The sequence below is a fragment of the Rhinopithecus bieti genome, unplaced genomic scaffold (genome assembly GCF_001698545.2).
Source record: "Rhinopithecus bieti isolate Rb0 unplaced genomic scaffold, ASM169854v2 scaffold_1918, whole genome shotgun sequence".
In the NCBI taxonomy this organism is placed as follows: Eukaryota; Metazoa; Chordata; class Mammalia; order Primates; family Cercopithecidae; genus Rhinopithecus; species Rhinopithecus bieti.
Genome location: NW_016803680.1, coordinates 2,610,387 through 2,622,974, shown reverse-complemented (window position 1 = coordinate 2,622,974; position 12,588 = coordinate 2,610,387).

Here is a 12,588-nt window from a genome sequence, read left to right as displayed (position 1 = left end):
CCCAATAGCTTTTTCTTTTTTTTTTTTTCCTCCTTGAGACTGAGTCTCACTCTGTCTCCAGGCTGGAGTGCAGTGTGAGACGATCTCGGCTCACTGCAACCTCCGCCTACCGGGTTCAAGCAATTCTTCTGCCTCAGCCTCCCAAGTAGCTGGGACTACAGGTGCTCACCACCATGCCCAGCTAATTGTTGTGTTTTTAGTAGAGACAGGATTTCACCATGTTGGCCAGGATGGTCTCCATCTCTTGACTTCGTGAGCCGCCTGCCTCGGCCTCCCAAAGTGTTGGGATTACAGGCGTGAGCTAACGCACCCAGCCCAACAGCTCTTTTTATTAGCTTCTAAGAATCTCAGCTTGGCACCTGTGGCTAACAAGGATATCTTGTTGCCTAATGTAACAGGCTGTAACAACAAACAAAAAGGCAGAGGGTGGGTGGGGGGCGGTATTTTGTGTTCTCTCCAATATACTCCCTGATTGCTTCCTGCCAAAACCTGAAAGAGCCCAAGCCTTACTAAATCTAGTTCAAACCTCTAGTGGTCCTGGCCCAAATCATCAAAAAGGAACTACGGTAGCAAGTCCAATAACTGTTTATTTACTATGTCACCTCTCCTTCCTGTCTCTTAGGATCAGTGTTAAGAGACAAAGCAACTCTGTCACAAAAGGAAGCCTTCATCTTTTTAAAGTGGGGGTGAAAGCAGCAGGAGTGCATAAAATGGCATATTTCCTTTCTGAAGACAAAGGAGACAAAAAGGTATGCCCCAGCTATGGAGTCAGACCACATAGCTGTAGCTCAGAGACTGCAAAAATGTTTTCAGATGAACAAGCAAGTAGATGGCTGCTGTAGTGAGAAGGATTTTGGGGTCAGTTGACTGCCATGAAGCCTAACAGCTCAAAGGAGCAGATTTTGTTTTATATCGGAGCAGCTGGCCTGGAAAAAAATAAATCACTCATACATTTAAAATACTCTATAATAACCACAAAACACTCAGACCCATGCTCTTTACATTTAACAGGCACAGGAAGAAACCAGAGCATCTGATGATCAAATGATTTGCCTGAAGGTAGCAGAGCAAATTCAATAGCTGACCTTTTCGTAGAACTTGGTATCCCAGCTCGTGGTCTTTCGATCCATCTAAGAAGCTTTGCTGTCTCTTCTCAGAGAGCCTCCTGAATTACAAATGAGGAGGAAGGAAAACAGCAAGAGTAAATATACGAAGCAGAAGTTCAGATTGCCCATTGGGGACTGCCCCCTTCCTTCATCTGCTAGAATGTCACTACCATATATTAAAACCTCAATTATCCATAATGGAGACGGGAAGAGGCAAGATAACACAAAAACCCAAATAGGAGCCAATACTTGTTCTAACATGATTTTGAGATGCAGTCAGTGATATTCAAAAGACACACAAATGTCCCTCTGCACCAAACTCTGCTGACTGACCCTAGGTGTCTAGCTTGGGTCACAGCCCTGCACACAGGCCCAAAATTTTGGCAGGAATACTTTCCTATCTAGATCTCTAGGCAAAGGCTTTTTGTTATTGTTCTTTGAAGCTACAAAGTTTGGCATTTTCATATTCTCTTTTCAATTACAAAGTATCATGTTAAGAGACTCCACAAACAGAGGGTTTGGATCTATACAAAACCTATTGATGATTGTTATCTCCTTGAAGAGATAATGATTTAAAAAGAAATCATATAGACCAGGCGGAGTGGCTCATACCTGTAATCCCAGCACTTTGGGAAGCCAAGGCAGGTGGATGGCTTGAGCCCAGGAGTTCAAGGCCAGCCTGGGCAACATAGAGAAACCCCATGTCTACAAAAAATACAAAAATTAGACAGGCGTGGTGACATGCACCTGTAGACCCATCTACTCAGGAGGCTGAGGTGGGAGGATCACCTGAGCCTGGGAGGCTGAGGTTGCAGTGAACTGAGATTGTGCCACTGCATGCCAGCTTGGGTGACCCTGTATAAAAATAAAAATAACTCATATAATCACTTTTTTTTTTCCCAGAGATGGAGTCTTGCTCTGTTGCCCAGGCTGGAGTGCGGTGCCATGATCTCAGCTCACTACAACCTCTGCCTCCCAGGTTCAAGCAATTCTCATGCCTCAGTCTCCTGAGTAGCAGGACTTAACAGGTGCCTGCCACCACGCCCGGCTATTTTTTGTATTTTTAGTAGAGACGGGGTTTCACCATGTTGGCCAGGCTGGTCTCGAACTCCTGACCTCGTGATCCACCTGCCGTGGCCTCCCAAAGTGCTAGGATTACATGCATGAGCCACTGCACCTGGCCATAATCATGTTTTTATGGACAGATATTTTTTATGCTTCTTAATATTGTTTTATATATCTTCAGAGAAAGATAGAAGTTTTTCCCAGTATATTCAATAGAATGTGTCCTGTAGTTATTAAGCAATGAGCACCTCTAACAAAATTAGCAAATGTACTCAACAATTTGTTTAATTAATTAATTAATGTAGGAGATTTTTATCTGAATTTAGTTGATATAACTTCAATCCTATGCAATGATATCACTGTGGGCCCCAGCTGATGAATTCTAAGTCAAGGCAAAACTGCAGACAGGTTAAACAACAACAACAACAAAAAATTAGCAGCCTAGGGCGGGCACCGTGGCTCATGCCTGTAATCCCAGCTACTCAGGAGGCTGAGGCAGGAGAATCACTTGAACCCAGGAGGCGGAGGCCACAGTGAGCCGAGATCATGCCACGGTACTCCAGCCTGGGCAACACAGTGAGACTCCATCTCAAAAAAAAAAAAAAAAAAGGAGCCTCAAGTAGCAGGATTGAACCAGGAGTTACAAGATGTTAGTAGTTGGCCAGGCGCAGTGGCTCACACCTGTAATCCCAGCACTTTGGGAGGTTGAGGTGGGTGGATCACGAGGTCAGGAGTTTGAGACCAGCCTGGTCAACATGGTGAAACCCCGTCTCTACTAAAAATACAAAAAAATTAGCCAGGGGTGATGGCGTGCACCTGCAATCCCAGCTACTCATGAGGCTGAGTCAGAAGAATTGCTTGAACCTGGGAGGCTTGCAGTGAGCCAAGATCGCGCCACTGCACTCCAGCCTCAGTGACAGAGTGAGACTCCATCTCAAAAAAAAAAAACAGAAGACATTAGTAGCAAATACAAGTAACACCATGTGCTTCATTGGAGAACTCCCAATGCTACTCATTAGCCTAGTAGTTTATCATCTGCACTTTGAGCCAGACTATCTGGGTTTTAAGCTGGGCTCTATGCTTCTTGATTATGCAATTTGAGGCAAATTACTTGACCTTTACATATCTGTTTCCTCATCTGTAAAATGGAAATAATAATAATGGTTACCTATTTCATAAGGATGCAGTGAATATCATGTTATATACTCTAAATATAAAGGGCTTATCAAGTGCCTCAACATTTAGTGAACACTCAAAAAATGTTAATTTGTTTTCACTTTAACTTAGGTAAATCAGCTTCATCTGAGCCTCTCTTTGCTCATCTGTAAACTAAGAGCCATGGTTCTGAGCTGTCTGCTTCACAAGACATTTGTGAGAATTAGATGATCTGAGAGTTTTTTAAACTGTAAAACATCAACCAAAGTTATCATAATAAAGATGCTCAGTGCTAATGTAAAACGCCCATGTGAGGGATCTAGGTTGCCATCCTATGAGAATCTAATGCCTGATGATCTGTCAGAGACTTTGGTCTTTGCAAAGCTACTCTCCATAAAACATTCTCTTAGAACCCATGATGATAACATCTGTTAATAATGTGTCTATCTTCACACATGTGTCTATCCTCATGACATTTCAAACTAACTGAGTGGGGAAAAGAATATAAAACACAAAACTAGGCTGAGGTGGGAGGATTATTTGAGGCCAGGAATCCAAGACCAGCCTGGACAACATGTTGAAACCCTGTCTCTACTAAAAATACAAAAATTAGCTGGGTGAGGTTGTGCAGGTACTTGGGAGGCTGAGGCATGAGAATCACTTGCACCCAGGAGGCAGAGGTTGCAATGAGCTGAGATCGCACCACTGCACTCCAGCTTGGGCGACAGAGCGAAAGTCTGGCTCCAAAAAGTAAAACAAATAAACACAGAACTATAAAAAAAAAAATTCAAAACTAAAAACAAAATCGGCTGGGCACAGTGGCTCACGTGTATAATCCCAGCACTTTGGGAGGCCGACGCAGGCAGATGGCTTGAGCCACCAGCCTGGGCAACATGACAAAACCCTGTGTCTACCCAAAAAAAAAAAAAACCTACAAAAATTAATCAGGTGAGGTGGTATGTGCCTGTACACCCAGCTACTCAGGAGGCTAAGGCAGGAGCATCAACTGAGGCTGGGAGGTCGAGGCTGCAGTGAGCCATGACCACAGTGCTGCACTCCAGCCTGGATGACAGTACAAGACCATGTCTCAAAAAATAAAATAAAAATCAAGCAGTAAACTCAAATCACCTACTTGTCAAAGATGCCTGTCTTTTTAGTAGGAAAGTCTTTTCCCCTCTGATATATAAAATTCTTTGCAGCTGGCTCACCTATTTAGCCAGTCTGTACCGGCCAGGGCATTTCACCTGCTTACAGAACCTTGTGAACTCCCACGATTTCCTCCCTCATCAGTCTCACATCTGTTTGAGTTTATGTCAGGAATATCAACAGAAAGACAAAGAAATGCCACTTTCACATGTGTAGTAAATATCTATTGTGTATACAGAATATACCAGGCCCTGGATTTACTGGAATACAAAGCAAACACAATGTCTCACCTTCATAGAGCTTACTGTCTAGTAAGGAGGCAGACCCGAATACATAATTATGAACTGCTGAGAGCAGAGAAAGGATTTGTATACTGTTACGAGAACTTAGAGAGATTTGACTTAATTGGGGGTGGAGGGCATGAGGGAAGGAGAGTGTGCAGGGAAAGCTGCCCTGAGGAAATGTGCTTTGTGTTCATTTTGACATCCCATTGCTAAACTTGAAAGCTTCCAGATTTCCCAAGTTCCTCCTGGACTACAGGTATCCCCAATAATTGTGACAAAAGAAATGGAGATAATGCCAGACAGGCAAGCCCCAAAGTGGCGCTTAGCCCTCTGGGTTCTTGGCTTTGTCAGGAAGGAATTCAAAGGCAAGCCAGAGGTAGAAGAAAACAGCTATACTGAAGAGGCTGTGTTACAGCTCCATGACTGCTCCTGCAGAGCAGGGCTACCCCATAGGGAGAGAGTAGCAGCTCAGGGTAGTTTTGCAGCCATATTCATATCCCCCCACCCTTTTTTTTTTTGAGATGGGATCTCGCTCTGTTGCCAGGCTGGAGTGTAGTGGTGCAATCTCGGCTCACTGCAACCTCTGCCTCCTGGGTTCAAGCAACTCTCCTGCCTCAACCTCCCCAGTAGCTGGGACTACAGGCATGCGCCACTATGCCCAACTAATTTTTCTATTTTGAGTAGAGACAGGATTTCACCATGTTGGCCAGGCTGGTCTCAAATTCGTGACCTCATGATCTGCTCGCCAGGCATGGTGGCTGGCACCGGTAATCCCAGCTACTTGGGAGGCTGAGGCAGGAGAGTTGCTTGAACCCGGGAGGCAGAGGTTGCAGTGAGGTGAGATTGCATGTCACTGCACTCCAGTCTGGGCAATAGAGCAAGACTCTGTCTCAAAAATTAAATAAATAAATAAATACTTGCATGTAGATAAAGGAGCTGTTTATGCAGAAATTTCTAGGGAAGGGGCAGTAACTCTTGGGTCATTGGATCACTGCCATGGAAAGGGACAGTAACTGTCGAGTGTTGCCATGGCAGTGGTAAATCGACATGGCACGCTGGTGAGCATGTCTGATTAAAGCTACTTTTCCCCAGGCCCTGTTTTGGCTAGTTCTTAATCTGGTCCAGTGTCCACTCCAGTTTCCGAGCTCCATATCTGGAGTAGAGTCCCACCTCCTACCTCAGACTGCTCATCAGAGCCTTCTAGAATGTGAGGAATCCCAATGTCCCTCACATACACTCACAGAGTTGTAGAGAAAATGAAATGAGTTGTCTGGACCACTGTCAGCACAATCCCCTATGCATATAGTCAGCTCTCAAATAGTTACTATGGTGGTTATTATGGAATCATAAGGCAGATGTGAACCTAGCTCTCCTTGCACAAGTTACTTAAGCAGTCCAAGAGATGAACAGCCATCTACTTCAAACTTAGTCTACTATGAGACACATTCATTAGGGAGAGTCCTTCAACCTAAATCCTGGGCTCCACCAAACGAATCAGTTTCTCAAACAGAATTGTGTGAATTAGGCATTTTATTTTATTTTATTATTATTTTTTGAGACAGGGTCTCTGTTGCCCAGGCTGGAGTGTAGTTGTGCAATCTCAGCTCACTGCAACCTCCACCTCCTAGTTCAAGTGATCCTCCCACCTCAGCCTCCCAAGTAGCTGGGGCTACAGGCACACACCACCATGCCCAGCAAATTTTTTGTGTTATCTTATAGAGACATGGTTCGCCATGTTGCCCAGGCTGGTCTTGAACTCCTGGACTCAAGTCATCTGCCTGCCTCAACCTCTCAAAGTGCCAGGAATACAGGCATGAGCCTCCATGCCTGGCCTCTAAATTAGGCATTTTAATACACGTTTTGTACCACCTACGTTGTGCTTTTTTTTTTCCGAGATGGACTTTCACTCTTGTCACCCAGGCTGGAGTGAAATGGCGCGATCTTGGCTCACTGCAACCTCCGCTTCCTGGGTCCAAGCAATTCTCCTGCCTCAGCCTCCTGAGTAGCTGGGATTACAGGCATGCGCCACCACACCTGGCTAATTTTTTTTTTTTGTATTTTTAGTAGAGACGAGGTTTCTCCATGTAGGTCAGGCTGGTCTCAAACTCCCAACCTCAGGTGATCCGCCCCCTCGGCCTCCCACAGTGCTGGGATTATAGGCGTGAGCCACTGTGCCCAGCCCACTTCTGTATTTATACAGATCCTTCTGCCTGTGCTTCTGAATCCTTAAAAGACATCTTCACATACAGTATAAGTATATACTTAAAGGAATATAAGTATTTTTTTTTTTTTTTTTTGAGACAGAGTCTCGCTCTGTCGCCCAGGCTGGAGTGCAGTGGTGGGATCTCAGCCCACTGCAAGCTCCGCCTCCCGGGTTTACGCCATTCTCCTGCCTCAGCCTCCCGAGTAGCTGGGATTACAGGCGCCTGCCACCTCGCCCGGCTAGTTTTTTTGCATTTTTTAGTAGAGACGGGGTTTCACCGTGTTAGCCAGGATGGTCTCGATCTCCTGACCTCGTGATCCGCCTGTCTCGGCCTCCCAAAGTGCTGGGATTACAGGCTTGAGCCACCGCACCCGGCCGGTATTTTTAAATATATATTTCAACTAAATAATGTCCTTCCGACAACAGGTCTATGAGTCAGTGCTCTGATAAGAGACAGAAAGCTGTTGCTTTCATTCAGTTTCTAGGGCATTTTTGAAGATCCAAATATCTTTCATCTAGTTTTAAATATCCTTTCAAAACAACCCTGTCCTTGGCCTCTTAACTGCTGTCTTTTTGTATGTATGTGGGCTTGGTCTTCTGAATGACTGCTTCCTCTCTACCAAATTCACCATGGGTGTTTATTTTGAAACTAAGTGATCTTAAAGAGTTTGTAAAACATACCACAAAATAACCACATCTCTGCTGGCATGAAATAAAACCACTGTTTTCTTTTACACAACCAAAACTGATCAGAAAATGAGGAAGAATACATTTATGAAAGAGGATACTTGAGTAATCAACCAACCTGAAAATCAGACAGAACTATCTCCCTTCTCTGGTGAAAACTATGATTGATTTTTTAATAGCCACAGCTAATCTGAGCTTGTTTTACAAGTTAGCCCAGGATCTTCCTCAAATTTATTGTGTGCACAACTCATTCAATCAGAGGAAAGGCATTTGGCTATCAGATCACCAAAACTGTGGCATTGTAAGACTCCCACTACAGTTTTCATCTCCCTTTATGGTCTCCTCTTACCAAGAATTCTTTGTGCTATAGTTCCTGAAATTGACAAAGTCATTACTGATCACAGCTATTAAGTTTTTCTACAATAGAAACTTTATTTCTAAGTTCATTAGCTTTTCTTTTCTTTTCTTTTTAGACCGGCGTAATGCTCTGTCTCCCAGGCTGGAGTGCAGTGGCAGGATCACAGCTCACTGCAGCCCCCCTGGGCTGAATCTATCCTCCTGCTTCAGCCTCCTGAGTAGCTGGGACTACAGGTACACGCCACCACACTCAGCTAATTTTTGTATTTCTTTGAGAGAGAGGGTATCGTCATGTTGCCCAGGCTGGTCTCAAACTCCTGAGCTCAAGTGATCTGCCCGCCTCAGCCTCCCAAAGTGCTGGGATTATAAGCATGAGCCACCATGCCCGGCCTAAGATCATTAGCTTTCTATGCTTAAGTCTTCTGGAGAAGTTTGAGATGTGACAGCAGCAGGCATCAGAGGCTAGCAGCTCTCCCCCACCATGAAGAATTTTTCCCATTCAGATTCCAACTTCCCCCTCTCACACCACCCCAGAGGGCATGGAGAAGCTGACTTTGCTCAGGAACCACAATAAAGTGTAGTTTGTTATATGTGAATATAGAACATGCTGTTTTCCCTCCAACATAAATCCATTTTTATAACCAAAACTATAAATGACAGTGGAGCCAAATTGGCTACTTTTTGGACAGGCATCTTACAAGTTAAACAAATTGCTTTAGGTTCATTATATCCAGTTTTTGCTTTTATAAGAAGACATATTTACAGATAATTTTTACCACATCTACAATGCTTACTATAATTATTCAATGAAAGAAGCCTTCAGGAAAAAAAAATCTAAGTTATCCTTGTACAGTTTTGATAGTACATTGGATTCATGTTTAGAATCTGCAATATCCTATTTGATTCATGTGCTGGAATTTCTCCATTATTATACTTTTTTTTTTTTTTTTTTTTTTTTTTTCTCACAGAGATGGGATCTTGCTGTGTGGACTAGTGCTTCCTCTTTAACTTCCTCTCCTTCAGTTCCCTCCCAAGCCTACCTTTTCAGGACAGCATTAACTCCTGTCCTCAAGTGTTACTCCTACCACAGCCTCCCAAAGTGCTGGGATTACAGGCATGAGCCACCATTCCCAGCCCATTATGATACTTTATTTATTTTTCCTTTTTGAGATGGAGTCTTGCTCTGTCACCCAGACTGGAGTGCAGTGCACAAATCTTGGCTCACTACACTCCGCCTCCTGGTTCAAGCAATTCTCCTGCCTCAGGGCTCCCGAGTAAGCTGGGATTACAGGCGCCACCACCAACACCAGGCTAATTTTTGTATTTTAGGGTTTAGGAGACAGAGTTTCAACCATGTTGGCCAGGTGGTTCCAACTCCTGCCTCAAGTGGACCACCCACCTCGACCTCCCAAGGCTGGGAGGCACTTACCCCCTCCCTCCCCTTCCCCTCCCCCTCCCTTCCCCTCTCCCCCCCTCCCTCCCCTCCCCTTCCCCTCCCTGCTTCCCTCTTTCTTGCTCTGTCTCCCAGGCCGGATTGCAGTGGTGCAATCTCAGCTCACTGAACTCTGCCTCCTGGGGTTAAGCAATTCTTGGCCTCAGCCTCCGGGTAGCTGGTTACAGGCATGCACCACCACACCCAGCAATTTTTTGTATTTTTAGTGGGATGGGGTTTGCCATGGTTTGCCCAGGGCTGGTCTCAAACTCCTGACCTCAAGTGATCCACCCGCCTCAGCCTTCCAAAGTACTGGGATTACAGGTGTGAGTCACCGCACCCAGCCTATGATACTTTAAATAGCGGCATATACATGGATGTATTTTCATCTTGACAGATGGCAAATCATAGCACATTTGAGGACATCAAGCATTCGTTAGATCCTTTGCCCTATTTAGAACTTCTGCTTGGACACAAGGATCAGGAATATATCATATTTTTGACATATGTTAAAGGCTGTTTCCAGAAAAAAATTTAAGTCAGGTCTTTTGACATGTTAAGCTGTACATGGAGTTAATCATAAAATCACCCTGAAAAATCTCTGGAAATAGAGAAATAAAATTGCTGTCTGAGAACCACACTTTAAAACATACGTATAGGCTGGGCATGGTGGCTCATGCCTGTAATCCTAGCACTTTGGGAGGCCGACATAGGTGGATTGTTTAGGCCCAGGAGTTTGAGACCAGCCTGAGCAATACGGGAAAATCCTGTCTCTACAAAAAATTACAAAAGTTATGTTTTTATGACTGACCAACCTCCTCACCCTCCAACCACAATGAGCTATTATTTCTATACATATACTTCAGTTAATTTGAAGTCAAGTTTTGGCTTGAGGCCTGCCATTTTTTTTTTTTTCCTTTTTTCCTTAGGAGGTCGCAGATTGAAACCTTGAGATCATGCACTGTCACAGCCATGACAGCCACTCCTCAATCTCCTGTGTAACTGGTTCTGTATTCACTCTCAGAAACACACACTGACAAAATCCCAAATTATCACCTGCTTCATGATCCCATACACATGACTTAAATGTGATAGGAGGAAAAAAAAAATGGGCTGCTGGGGGACCTGCCTTTTTCAAAGGTGACTTTGTATGTCTTTTCTCAAATCTTTTTTTTCTTTTTTTCGTTTTGTTTTTTGTTTTTTGTTTTTTTGAGACGGAGTCTCGCTCTGTCGCCCAGGCTGGAATGCAGTGGCCGGATCTCAGCTCACTGCAAGCTCCGCCTCCCAGGTTTACGCCATTCTCCTGCCTCAGCCTCCTGAGTGGCTGGAACCACAGGCGCCTGCCACCTGGCCCAGCTAGTTTTTCGTATTTTTTAGTAGAGACAGGGTTTCACCGGGTTAGCCAGGATGGTCTCGATCTCCTGACCTTGTGATCCACCCGTCTTGGCCTCCCAAAGTGCTGGGATTACAGGCTTGAGCCACCGCGCCCAGCCTTTTTTTCGTTTTTGAGATGGTGTGTTGCTCTTGTTGCCCAGGCTGGAGTGCAATGGTGCGATCTCAGCTCACCACAACCTCCGCCTCCCAGGTTCAAGCGATTCTCTTGCCTCAGCCTCCCGAGTAGCTGGGATTACAGGCATGTGCCACCACGCCCGGCTAATTTTGTATTTTTAGTAGAGATGAAGTTTCTCCGTGTTGGTCAGGCTGGTCTCAAACTCCCAACCTCAGGTGATCCCCCTGCCTCGGCCTCCCAAAGTGCTAGGATTACAGGCGTGAGCCACTGCGCCCAGCCCCTCAAATCTATTATACACACACATATACGTATGCATACATATATGGCTCCATGATATATATATGTGGTGTGTGTGTATATATATGTATGGGGATATATATATATATATATATATATATATATATATAGTTTGTTTGTTTGTTTGTTTTGAGACTGGGTCTCACTCTGTCACCCAAGTTGGAGTGCAATAGTGTGATCTTGGCCCACTGCAGCCTCTACCTCCCCAGGCTCAGGTTATCCTCCCACCTCAGCCTCCCAAGTAGTTGGGACCACAGGCACATGACACCATGCCTGGGTTATTTTTGTATTTTTTCATACAGATAGAGTCTTGCCATGTTGCCCAGGCTGGTCTCACACTCCTGATTTCAAGCAGTTGGCCTGCTTTGGCTTCCCAGTTCTGAGATTACAGGTGTGAGCCACTGTGCCTGGCCACCAGTTCTATCTTTACCATCAAAATTGGAGTAAATATTTACATCAGGGGTCAGGGATATCCAATCTTTTGGCTTCCCTGGGCCACATTGGAAGAAGAAAAATTGTCTTGGGCCACACACAGAATACACTAACACTTGCTGGGCATGGTGGCTCATGCCTGTAATTCCATGCTTGATTGACATCCTTTACACTTTCCATGTGATTTTCATAACCCCAACTACCTTGTTTTTAAAAATGGTAATCAGTTGGCTGGAAGTGGTGGGTCATACCTATAATCCCAGCACTTTGGGAGGCCGAGGTGGGTGGATCACTTGAGGTCAGGAGTTGGAGACCAGCCTGGCCAACATGGCGAAACCCTGTCTCTACTTAAAATACAAATATTAGGTGGATGTGGTGGTGCGCACCTGTAGTCCCAGCTACTCGGGAGCCTGAGGCAGGAGAATCGCTTGAACCTGGGAGGCAGAGTTTGCAGTGAGCTGAGGTCGCACCACTGCACTCCAGTCTGGGTGAGACAGCAAAACTCTGTCTCAAGAAATAAAATAAGAAATAAATAAATACTAATCAATCAAGACCACCCATGCATAAAGGTAGGGACCATCACCTGCTTACGTCCTTTGGTGAATTATGAATTATGTGAATTTTTTCCAAATTCTAATATAAATACATCTGTACTTACACAGTAATGCAAGAGAAGTGGTATAATTTTCTTTGTTTTCTTTAAAAAACCAAGTCTCATTCAGGGTTCCATAATGCTCCATAAAACAATAATTTACTATAAACAGTACCATACCTGTGGCAATGTTTATAAATGGAGATGATCTTTTCTTTTGAGAACTATGTGCTTGACAAATTATCACCTTCTTATGACCTGAAATCAAAAGCCTTGCCTTTCTTACTCCTGTATGTTCATACACACACACACACACACACAC